We start from the raw sequence: 13293 nt of genomic DNA on the forward strand, positions 1-13293 counted from the left end.
TTCACTGCTCAGGGGTAATGGATGGTCACAACTCCAAGAATTCACCAAACATGGAATGGCACTCATGGGACCAAAATACAAAAGATTAAGTTAAATTTGTTAATTCAATCAACAAGCACTCATTAATTGCCTGACAGTTACATACAGCTGGGAGACTTCACCTTGTTTCTTTAAAAGTCCAACTGCAGGAAAAAAAGGTTCATTCTGGTGATGAATAAAGACTTTCACATCAGGGAGGACAGACGACTAGTTAAATGTTAAAAACAAACCACTAGACATATAAATTAAAAATAAAACTCATAGGAAAAAAATAATAAAATCACGTTCTTTAAAAGAAACCAAAATCAGGCAAGCAAGTCCCATAACATCATTTCTTCAGTGAAAGAAGGTCCACTACCACCAAGTGTGTTATTTCTAAGTCATTTATAAAAAGAAGACCAACTGAAAATGTAGAAAATTGGTAACATCTGTTTGGGGAAAAAAATTCTAATGTAGAAATGAGGTAGATGTAGCCACTTAACTACTTTTAAAAAAGTTTTTTTGTCAATTTATAGAAACTGCCTGAGTGTAAAGCAAGCAATAAAGGGTTATGTTAAATTTATTTCCCCAAATTTGGTCAAATTGTTTCTAGCTTAATGATTGGATTAACTTTTAAATCTCGACGAACTGTTTCCTTTAATGATTTTTTTTTAATTTTTTATCCTAATCTTGTCCTTTCAAAGCCCTTTACAAACTGCCCACTAAGGCTTGTTCGATTTTGAAATTCGTGGCCTGAGAGATCTGTGAGGCTTCCAAAATTGCAAATGGCCACTTTACTCAGAGCTCGCCTATGGCACATAATATTTCTGTACTGCACTTTACTTTTACAATAATTGTGTGTATTTCTTTTCTTTTCTCTTTTTAATCTGTAAAGTGAAAGGAAGTCTAAGATTTGGGAGTCAACCTTTGCCACAACCTACTAACCTATTGGTTTGTCCTTCAGGTGTTTCTGGCGCACCTGGGAGAGGAATCCGAACCACAGCGGCGGTGAGGGAGGGAAGGGAAATCAGGAGTGGGGTGCCACTAGAGCCACGGGACGACCCCGGTCTGGGGAGGAAGGGCCAGCCAACAGCAGAGGGAAGACCAGAAAGTGAGAGGAAGAGGGAACCACAAAGGCGGAGAAAAAGAAGGCATTGCGTCCGGGCGGGGGGGGGGGGGGGGGGGGGGGGGGAGGCGCGGGAGATAAAACGCGGGAGGCGGAGCTGCCGCGGCGCGGCGGTGGCGGTGGCGGTGGCGCCACTGTTTCGGCCGGATCGCGCGGGAGGACGGGAACCCACGCAGCAGAGGCGGCGCCACACCCCCCGCCGGCTGGACGCGGGAGGGCGAGCACCGGCTCCGCCAGCCCCTGCTCCCCGCGCGCCGCGCAGCGCCCTTTCCCACCCAGCGGCCGGCGGCGGGAGGGTCCACGAGAGTTTGCTCCGGAGCGCAGGGAAGTTTCCTGCAGAAGCTCCGCTCCTGGAAAAGCAGTACCTGCAGCGCCCGCTCGCCTCGGCTCCCCTCGCCTCTGGAGAGGTAACCGCACTCGGGTTCGGGCATGCTTAGGGGGCAGGAGGGGTTGGAATCCGAGATCAGAACGGCCGAGATTGCGGAGCGAAGCGCGACCCCCACGATCCGAGCCGGGTCCGAGTGGGCGGGGAGGTGCATCCTCACCTTTCCAGGTATTCGCCTCTGCTGACTGCCGGACGCACCTTCCTTTACCTTCCTACCGCTTCGCATCCAGCACCGCCCCCCACCCCCGCCCGATATCCAAACCCACTTCACTCCCATTCACTTTACTGGACGTGCTGGGGGGTATCCGGGAGATGGCGGGGTGAAAAGCCCTTGAGAGGGACGCAGGAGGAGGACAGCTGTCCGGGTCGGATTCGGGGCTCTGGCGGGGCACCCTGCGCACCAGGATTCCGGTGCCAGCCCCCACGGGGGCGCGCAGGGCTTGGAAAGAGGACACCAGAAAGAACTGTCTTTTGAGTTTCTGATGCCGGTTTATCCAGTCCTTCAGGCTGTTTGGCAGAAAGATGAGCATTTCTGCTGCTGTCTTTTTTTGTATAGGTCCCAAACTCCGAAACCTTGCAAAGGCTGCCTTCAGTGTGGGAGAGAAATTAGGAAACTCGGGACACAGGTTCTATGTGGCCCCAGAGAAGGGGTTGCGAGGGGAAAATGGGCGGGGGCGGGGGGCTTGACGCGAGTTAGGAAAGAAGAAACTGCGTGGTGGTTTTGTGCTGTTTCCTTTACTTTCACACGGTTACTTTCGCCGCCTTATGCTCCGTTTGAGCATCCTGCCTATCAGCATGTTTTTGTTAGAAGGATAAAAGGTGCTATGTCTGATGCCTGTCGGGAGTTATTTCCAACTAAGTTCACAGGTGCGAAGCTAGAGCCGCTGCTCCACCTCCCTCCTCTCCCGGCAGGTCCACCCCCAACTCCCTCCCACAAGCAAACTGTTCCTGAATTTCCCAGGGTTGTGAAAAGGATGGCAAGTAAATAATATAGAGTGTGTGTTTATATGACTTTTTTCCTTTGCGTTATAAGAACCAAATCAAAACACTGTGGCTGTTTAATAAGGACTCTTCATTTTTTGCAGTTTTTATACTAATTAAGAGTACTACTTACCAATGTTTATTTTTCTTCACCTTTTTATTTAACCTTAATTTAAACATTTCATGAATTTATCTTTATATAATTTTATCTGTACTGTTCCACTGGCTTTAAAGGACATGGGCTTCCTTTAGACTCATATATACCGTACACACCGAAATACAGTATAACCATATGTAATATTTATGTGTTCCTGATGCAGTAGCTGGCACCTGCAAATTTCAGGACATAATCATAATGCCATATGCCTGCCTATCAATTGAGGATAAGGAGAATTTTATTGTTTTCCATGGGCCAGGGTACCCTGGACTACCAGATTTAATTACTACTGCTCAAAGGGTTTTTAAGGGCTTGAGTCCATGTGAATCAGATGTACAGAACAAAATTACAATTCTGCTTGATACATTAAAAAAGAATACCATAACTAGAGCCTAAGAGTTGACTAGTTATTGGCGGAACATTAAAACCCTCTTATCCCACAGATAACACTTTGATTGAATGCAGTCAATAAAAAAATAGTCCACACTGAATGCCTTGAGGAAATGGGAATTTTTCTGTTGCCTCATTTGGTTTTTATCTCTTTTTCTACAGTTATCATGTTCCAGAAAATTAGCACCTTGCAGATAGATGTTGATTTGTACTCACTGAACACTATATATTTTTTAATACAGAGGCTTGGTGCCAGTCCAGAAACATCATTGTTTTAAATCATGACCAACCATCTGTTCTCTCCCACCCACTTAAAATGCAGTGTTTGATTTTCATGGGTATCAACACATACATCTTCATTTCATGCATTTCCATGAACATCCCAAAAGCTGTAATGGTATCTGATATTGACCCAAGTCTGGCAACTGTTGTGTTTGGCTCATTACACTATAAGTTCTTCTCTTTTTATATTCAATGAAAGGAAAAGTCAAAAAAGTTTAAAGCCTTTGGCCAAGACTGGTGTGTACTCCAGCAAAATCTGATTGCTTTTTTCCCTCCACCTTTTTGTAGCCAGAGATAAGCTGAGAATAAATGCCTCGGTAGCCTCCTCCTGATGGCATTCTTTCCCTTTTCTTTCTGGTCACAACGGGATCTCTGAAGCTGTGCATTAAACAGCCCTGTAACTCCAAAAAATTAGTGTGGTTTCCAGAAGAGTGTAATATCTTCCCAGGAATAATTTATAAAATAGGAGACCATTTTAATATTTCAAACCCCAAATTAAGGAGACCTAAGACATACACACCATTTCACGTAAAATGTTAGGTATGAATAACAAGTTATTTTATATAGAATCTGAATAAAATATCTCTATAGTAGTCTTTGTCATTGTGTTTGAGAACCCCGGGTGAGTTTATATATCAATACAATCAGGTAGATTCACATCCTTCATTTGCTTCAAATCATCATTCAAGCAAAATTTGAGGTTTTCAGTATTATCCTACCCCATTTTAGGGAATGCTTTTTATTTAGGAATGTTTGCTAAAACTGCAATGCTAGGATATTTTTATTACTTAGAATGAAATTGCATAATATATAATGTTCCTTCACTGCACCCGGAATGTTGAGAAATTCTTTCTACTCAACTCTGGATATAATGTCCCAAATCACATTTATATTTTTGAGGCAAAAGAAATCAGCAATTTTGCTTATACTTTGTGAATAATTGATGTGTATTTGAAGAGTATCGAGAACTGAAACAGCCTGACCAGGTGGTGGTGCAGTAGATAGAACATCAGACTGGGACGCGGAGGACCCAGGTTCGAAATCCCGAGGTCGCCAGCTTGAGCATGGGCTCATCTGATTTGAGCAAGGTTCACCAGCTTGAGCCCAGGTTCGCTGGCATGAGCAAGGGCTCACTTGGTCTGCTGTAGGCCCCCCCCCATCAAGGCACATATGAGGAAGCAATCACTGAACAACTAAGATGCCGCAACGAAGAATTGATGCTTCTCATCTCTCTCCCTTTCTGTCCATCTGTCCCTGTCCCTTTCTCTGTCTCTCTCTCTCTCTCTCTCTCTCTCTCACACGCGCGCGCGCACACACACACACACACACACACACAAGAACCAAAACAATCTGGGGCTTCCACCTTTTGTCTGCCACACTGATCTATTGCGCCCTTGTCTTGAGAGCATAAGATTCCTCCTATTTACTACCAGGATGGCATTGAAGATAATGAACCCAAACTACAGAAAAATTTGAAACTAAATTGCCTTTAAAAATATGACCTAATTTAAAACTGGAAATACACAAGGCTGTGTTACATCTTATTTTTCTGTATACTAAAAATGAATTATTGAGGGAAAAGAGGTTCACCATGTATGGTAAGCACTCTGAATTATTCATGCTAATGAGAGGAACAGAGGCAAAGATAACCCCAAATCATGGTTATTTAAAAAGCCATAGGTGTTTGTCTTTGGAATATATTACATGTTTGGTTTAAAAATGATTTTCATTGTTATAGTGGGCAAGTTGCCTTTCTAATTATTTTTGTTTTGTTTAGGTTAATTTTTAAATGAGCTTACATACCTCAAACATTAAAACCAATTTATGGGGAGGTGGAGAAGCTGGGCAGCCAGCCCAGAAACTAGCTGGGTGAAAGAAACAAGCAAATGTGGTATGACAACGTCGTAGATTGTATATAATTCACGGAAAGATAATCAGGATGTAATTGTATAAGTATTTAACGAATATGTGTTAAGAGTTAGACATGTTCCTGAAAAAGAAGTCCTTCAATCCAAATATGAGAGATTCAATCCCAGTTTACATGTAACAGGTGATTAATGTAACAGTTTACATGTAACAGGTGATTAATGTTTTTAAAACATGGTAGTGGGGTACTCCTGAAACCCAAATAGGAAGATTCTAATTTATAAATCTTCCTAAACTGAATTTTTAAGTGCGAGGTTTTCCTAAAACTTACACTTGTGTCGGTGTGAAGGTGACATTTATAAGCCTTATATATATTCTTTCCAGAAGAGGAAACAGCAAGACACCATCAGAATAAGAGATTTGGTCCATTTGATCTCCACACCTATGCTCCAAAGCAAAGCACATTTCATCAAAGCAAAGCTCTCAAGTATCCATTGTTACTGAGGACCTGCTTAGATAAAATAGTTGAAGTTCAGCAAGACTGCCAATTTAACAGATTTCTATTGTGTTTTTCAAAAGCTTCAGAGCAAAATTGGTTGTGGATGAAACAGTTACTTGAACAAGAAGTTGATTCACACTATTGCACTTACTGTTAAATACCTTGTTTATAGTCAGCGTTGAGTTGTATATAGATTTTGTTGAATTGTTAGTTCTGTGAACTATTAGAAGAAATTTAGAGAACTTCTATGCAGAAGAGTTAGAGCAGCCAAAAATATATGATTGGAAAAGCAGATAAGATCATTTTTATTCAAGAATTCAAAGCAAAAAGTAAAACTGTGACTTCTATAGCAGTGAGCAGAATGGTAATAGAAAAGTAGATGTCGCTTTCGGAATGAGAAGTATGTGCTCATAATAAATGTTTTCACGACTTCAAGCGTATGGGTACTTTTTTCTTAAGGACACATTTTGTTTTGTATAGGGCATGGAATTTTTTTAAAGACTTGACAAAACCATGTATTTTAAAAAGAAATATTGTGGTTGGAATAATTGAGACCCACAGGATATATTTTATATACATTTATCAGAAGAATCAGTTTCTTAGACTCAGAATTATGCATTTTGTTATGGAGCTACAAAAGACCTTCAAAGTAATTTATTCCACTGCCTTCATTTTACGGTTAAGGGAATGGGGGTCCACAGTGATCACAGTGACTGCTAAAGTTCACAGTGGTAGTTAGTGGCAGAACCGAAACTAGAAACCTGATCTCCTGACTCTTTAGCCAGCTCCCATCTAGTTAAGTTGGGTAGTTAGAGGAGTTAACTCTTTCTGGCCAATACAATATCATCTGTACAAGACAGTCACAAAATGAAATGGGACAAAGGTAATGCACAGGGCTTGTGATTTTTCTGTTTTCTATCATTCTCTGAATTCTCACCATGGACCAAACTGTGGTCCTTAACTCTGTCCTCTTTTTAGTGATAAATACTTTTTGTTACCCTTCTGGTATCCTGAAATGTAACCCATCCATAATGTAGTTCCTGAATATATCAGTAATTAAGAGGAACAATAAAATAGAAGTTACTTATAATAAAGTGTGATTTCCCAACACTGTTTGGGAATGACTTGACTGGAACCCATATTAAAGAAGTCAGAAATTTGTATGTACCTTATATACAATGAGTAAATTTGGATTTAAGACATAAATTAGAAGACTTACCATATAATAAGTATAGACAACTGAAAGAATACAGGTAGACTAAAAGTAGTAGTACGATAATTACAAACTAGACTTATTTGTATATATCAGAAAGAAGGAAATAATGGTGCCCATTGTAGGGAAAATATGCCTGGTCAAATTATCTCTCTCTCTCCTATCTCTCTCTCTTCCCCTCTCGCAGTTATGACTCAAACGGTTTGAGCAAGTTGGCCCTGGCAGTGAGAATGACTCCATGGCCTCTGTCTCAGGCTGAAATAGCTTGGTTGCTGAGCAACATAACAATGCCGAAATGGGCAGAGCATTGCCTGGTAGGGGGTTCGCAGGCTGAATCTTGGTTGGGGTGCATGAGTAAGTCTGTCTCTGCCTCCTCATCTCTCACTTAATAAAAAAAAAGGAAAAAAATTATTGATCAAGTGCTGATATTGCCTTTCAGATTTATTTTCTAAGAATATTGTAATCTGTTGATTCTAGAGTTAGGAGACGGACTCTACAAAATGACTGAATTATTAAGCAATCTTATTGAAAATCATCAGGCTTGTGGTACAGATTCTTACAAAATGCTCAATTATGATTATGTTCCAGGTTCCACAGATTGGTATTACTTATAAGTTTGGTTCAGTGGGACATTGTATGTTATATGGGATATTCAGACAATTTTTAATTAAGTGGGGCAGTTACTCCCCTCCTCCAAAAATCATGACAACCTAGGCCTTTCTCAAAATACCTATGGGGGTCATCTAACCCGGATAAGAGTCATAGGGCTGGACTTTTAAGATGGCATGGATTATTTTTCATGCCTCTAACCATCTATCTGTTTTTAAATGGGACCATTCCGCTTGTTCACTGGTCTCCTGGCTTCATTGGCCCAATATTACAAATTTCAGTGCTCACCAAGCTCAAGCTCACAGCCTGACCTTTTTTCTGTCACATCAACTCCATAAAAATTTACTTCTGGTCCTGTCCCTGAAATCTGTTTTTTGGGTGACTGTGAGTGGTGAAAAATTAGTATGCAAGCTGGCTAATATTTTAGCTCTCCTGGGCCTTGACCTTATTTAAATATGTATTTCCAGAACACAATGGAGGCTTTCACATATAGAGAGAGACATATACATTCACATGAATGTATGTGTATATATGTACATGTACATGTATCTGCATGTTAGATTTGTATATATACATATATTCACATATCATTTCAGAAAAACAGGAAAGTAGCCCTGGCCGGCTGGCTCAGTGGTAGAGCATTGGCCTGGCGTGCAGAAGTCCTGGGTTCAATTCCCGGCCAGGGCACACAGGAGAAGCGCCCATCTGCTTCTCCACCCCTCCCCCTCTCCTTCCTCTCTTCCCCTCCCGCAGCTGAGGCTCCATTGGAGCAAAGATGGCCCGGGCGCTGGGGATGGCTCCTTGGCCTCTGCCCCAGGCGCTAGAGTGGCTCTGGTCACAACAGAGCAACGCCCCGGAGGGGCAGAGCATCGCCCCCTGATGGGCAGAGTGTCGCCCCCTGGTGGGCGTGCCGGGTGGATCCCGGTCGGGCGCATGCGGGAGTCTGTCTGACTGTCTCTCCCTGTTTCTAGCTTCAGAAAAAATACAAAAAACAAAACAAAACAAAAAAAACCCCAAAAAACAAAAACAAACCGCCCCCCCAAAAAAACAAAAAAAAATAGGAAAGGAAGAAATATTATTGGAGGTTTTATTTTTTCATGCCCTTGAAACATGCTTATACAAATAAGGAATGACACCTGGTTCAATATTGGAACTCGTGCCATAAAAATCAATGCTATAAAGCAGTGGTCCCCAACCCCTGGGCCGCGGACCGGTACCAGTCCGTGGGCCATTTGGTACCGGTCCACAGAGAAAGAATAAATAACTTACATTATTTCCGTTTTATTTATATTTAAGTCTGAACAATGTTTTATTTTTAAAAAATGACCTGATTCCCTCTGTTACATCCGTCTACAACTCACTCTTGACACTTGTCTCGGTCACGTGATACATTTATCCGACCCACCCTAAAGGCCGGTCCATGAAAATATTTTCTGACATTAAACGAGTCCGTGGCCCAAAAACAGTTGGGGACCATTGCTATGAAGTATGCTTTCAGAAGAGGCCAGAATCTATAACCAACCTAAGTAAACTATTAGAACCTTTTTGTATTGCCTCAAGTGAATGTTTCCTGTGCTAACATATGGGTGTTGGGAACAGGAGAGAGTTATAGAAAACTGTACTGTTTGTCTTAGATGTATTTAACTTATACACTAATGACACACTAAGAACATACCAACATTTTGCAAAATATATAGTATTCTCACAGGGATTAGAAAGCTCTGAAAATTACCCATGTATACAACTTACATGAGAGTATATGATCCCAGATGCAAAGAGGAGTAAGAATAAAACTCTAATTTTTTTTTACTTCTAATGTTTCTTCTAGAGTCTAGACCAGGGGTAGTCAACCTTTTTATACCACCCACTTTTGTATCTCTGTTAGTAGTAAAATTTTCTAACCACTCACCAGTTCCACACTAATGGTGATTTTTAAAGTTGGGAAGTAACTTTACTTTATAAAATTTATAAAGCAGAGTTACAGCAAGTTAAAGCATATAATAATACTTACCAAGTACTTTACATCGGATTTTTGCTAAGTTTGGCAGAAAAAATCTTTATAAAACAACTTACTATAGTTAAATCTATCTTTTATTTATACTTTGGTTGCTCTGCTACCACCCACCATGAAAGCTGGAACGCTCACTAGTGAACGGTAGGGACCAGGTTGACTACCACTGGTCTAGACCATAACATGAGAACCGCTCTTAAAATTGAGTTAATATGAAATGTCATTTCTGTACTGGCTACATCAAGCATCTGAATTTACCAAATCTTAAGATACTATTTTCTTATATTACTTCCCACTCCTCTTCCATCTTAGATGTCTTTTGTAACAGTGTATATCATACTCTTTTTAAAGAAAGAATCTTTTTAATATAAATGCTTAACAGTTAAAATTGAAGTCATTGTTTGTGTGTGTAAAAAACTAGTTGCGTTCACACACTTACAGGAAGAGCAGGTTTTGCCCAATCAAGAGTGGTAGCTTTTCCTGCAAAGGTGATGCCAGCAGTTGTGCAGAACACAATTTGATCTATGATTGTTTCGCTGTGTATTATTCATTCTTACTGGAAGCTTCTTGGTCAATTGAATGGCCTGACACTCAACCTCAGGCTGACCCCCAACTGTATTTGATAGACTTTTGTTACGATGTCTAACACGCATATAGTGGTGCAGTGGGAACTGCAAGAAGATGAAACTGAGGTGCTTGGATTGTGGAGGCGATAAGGGAAAGAGGGAGCTTCTTTCCTTTGAGCAGCACAAAGACCTATATAGGCAGTGAAATTTTAGTGGAACATCTGCCTTTTCTGGTGTGGCATAAAGGCAGAGACTGTGCAAGTGAAACCCTCCTTTCTCCGAACTGTTCATTCTTGTATACAAGAGAAAACCTCCCTTGTCAGAATAAACAGATAGGATACATTCCAGTCCCCTGGTTCACATGCCTCCTTTCGCTATATTCCTTTGCTACTACCTTAAATTGAAATCTAAAACACTCAAGAATGTAGTTAAGAAAAGGGAAAAAATATACCCAGTTAATGTAGTGAAAGTAATTTCAGAACCTTCTATTAGATATATGTGAAAATGAGAAAAGAAAATAAGGCAACATTGTCGATTTAAATGAAGAATGTAATACTTATTTTTCCATTAGTTTCAAAATCAAGAAGCTCACTTTAGTTTCATAGTCATTTCTGTTGTCTTCTTTTTTAAGAAGAAGGATTAGAGCACAAGGAATTAGAGCTGTTACCTATAGGTACTGGTTGTTTTAAGCAAATACAGAAGATTTAGATAAAATGATGATGTTCATTGTATGCTTTTCAAAATTCTCAAACTTGAAATATAAACATAATTTCTTTAGAAATGTATCTCTGAATAAATCTGATTTTCCCATAGCATTCTTTGAATATTAGATTAGAATGTGAGTAAAATTTATCCCCCGCCCCAAAAAATCAATTTTCTCAACGTATGAAAATATGCTTGGGTGATAGTAATATTATTGAACTAAAAGCAGTAAATATTAACATTCTTTTACTTTGATATTTGTACTCTATTTTCAGTTGGAACTTACTATCAGAAATGAGATTTAGCTTCTGTGACAGGGCTGGCATTTAGCTGCACTGGTATGGTCTTACTAGTTATTAATGGCTGATTCTTAACTATTTTAAGTATTGATTCTATACTATATGATCACTTTTGTGATGTCTGTCTGCCTATCTAACTGCCTCGCTTGCAGAAAGTCTAGCAAAGTCATACATTTAGATTTTGCAGATCAGAAGATTATAACAGCATTTAGAATATAAATGGATTTGCATCTTGTTGGAGCTCTCACGTAGCAGATGTTGTTCATCTAATACTGTGATGGCGAACCTATGACACGTGTGTCAGCACTGACATGCGTAGCCATTTTCGATGAGATGTGGCCGCATCATACTAGAGAAGTATGGGGCCACATGCCGAGAAGGACGTTTCATCCTCGGCTCCTGCACGGCCAGGTGCGGTAGCTGAGGATAAAACATTTGCTGTAGTGTAAACACTCTGTGCCGGAGGTCTGTAGGCCAAAACAACAGAACTCTGGCACAGAGTGTCTAGTTCTGGGACTTCTGGTTAGGCCGTTAGGGGATCTTTGACCTCACTTCTGGCTGGTGGAGCAGGGAGCAGCGGAATGCCATGGGGGATGCATCTCTGGGGGCCCTGTGATCGCCATTACCAGCAACCACATAACCACAGCAACCATCATCCAATCCACTATTCTGGGGTGTCGTGGATTTCTAATTGACCATCATTACTGAGATAAGTGAGGGGAGGCTGGGAGAGGCGAGAGCCTGTGCTATGGGTGCCGTTTCCCACCATTAGAAATAGCAGCAGCCATCTTAATTTACATAAGATGAAACTTGCAGAATTTCAAGACAGCATGTGGGCTCAGGTGTTTGTCGACTTGAGATCAAAGCTTAAGAATCTGGAAAGGTGCTGCTTGGAGAATCAAGAGGAGTGCCACTACGAACAGGAAATTTGGAGTGCCTGGACCCAATTACCAGACACTTTTAGCACCCTGAAAAATATAGCAATGGCTTTACTCACAGTTTTTCCCTCTACTTACTTTTGTGAGACCTTATTCTCAGTGTTAAATAATATCAAAACCAACAAAAGAAACAGATTGACAGATGAAATTAGTAGTGCTTGCTTGGGCTTGAAGTGTACAAAATACCAACCTTCAATTGAAGATTTAGCCAATGAAATTCAGTAACAAAAAAGTCACTAATAGGCAGGTTAGTTAATGAATTTCCCTTCCCCCTCACTTAGTTCACGGCACCCCACACAAGTTAAATAATATCAAGACCAACAAAAAAAACCAACTGACAGATGAACAAAGAAGTCATTAAGCAGGTAAGTTAAATAATTAGTTTTTGGTTTATTAAATACAGTTATATATTACAATTATACATTATTGTTATTTAAACTATAAATATCGTGAAATTATGGGGGTTTTTCTCAAAGTGACACACACCCGAGTTATGCTCGGTTTTTTGGCGAATTTTGACACACCAAGCTCAAAAGATTGCTCATCGCTGATCTAATACCTCAGAACTTTAGTTTATCTCAAGTGTTCCCAACATATAGACAAAAAGTACTATCCAAAAAGAATTCCATGAAATTATTGACATGTGTTTTATTTAGAACATAAAGTTTTTTTTAGAAAACTTTATTATGGCTCAGAAAGTTCTTCTAAGTTCTCTATTTGTTGATACAGCTGTGTACTTGCCATTTCTTCTTGCCTATCTTAAAGAAACATCAAATGAAACCCGTCCAAATCTAACTTGTGATCTCTGCCCATCTCACGCCAAACCTCCGGCTGCCCCAGCTATCAATCTGGGTTTTATCCTTGACAGTCCCTCTTATTTAACTCCATATCACAGCCTTCACAGAGTCTTTGATTGTTACTTCCCAAAGTAGGGTGATAGAGCTGCCTTCGGCAGTCACCCAACTCTAAGTTTTCACTGTCTTTCGTGTAGATAACTACAGGGGTTTTAGAACTGATCTCTGGGCCTCCAGCATTGTTCCCCTCTCCAAATCCATCTTCCAAGTTGTAGAGGAGTCTTTTAAAAATGCAAAAAGGAGAACTATTCTCACTGCTTTGCCTCCACACTCCACTTAAATGCTTACCATTGTTTTGTTGAAGATAAATATCAAAACTCTGCATCTGATTTTTGGAAACCCAGCACGATCAGACTCTTCTAGTCTCACCTGGTTTGTTTCTCCCACCCCTTCCCTC

The 13293-nt window shown here is 40.5% G+C and overlaps 1 protein-coding gene across 1 annotated transcript in view; it reads left to right on the forward strand.

Annotated features, from left to right (window-relative positions):
- Positions 1-1279: 1279 nt before the first annotated feature.
- Positions 1280-13293, forward strand: part of CHST9 (carbohydrate sulfotransferase 9) — a 249905-nt gene continuing 237891 nt past the window's right edge. Inside the window, exon 1 of the mRNA XM_066246713.1 lies at positions 1280-1551. The gene's annotated coding sequence lies outside the window, so the exon portion shown is untranslated. The remainder of the gene's footprint in view (positions 1552-13293) is intronic.

This window comes from Saccopteryx bilineata, chromosome 11 (genome assembly GCF_036850765.1).
Source record: "Saccopteryx bilineata isolate mSacBil1 chromosome 11, mSacBil1_pri_phased_curated, whole genome shotgun sequence".
NCBI lineage: Eukaryota > Metazoa > Chordata > Mammalia > Chiroptera > Emballonuridae > Saccopteryx > Saccopteryx bilineata.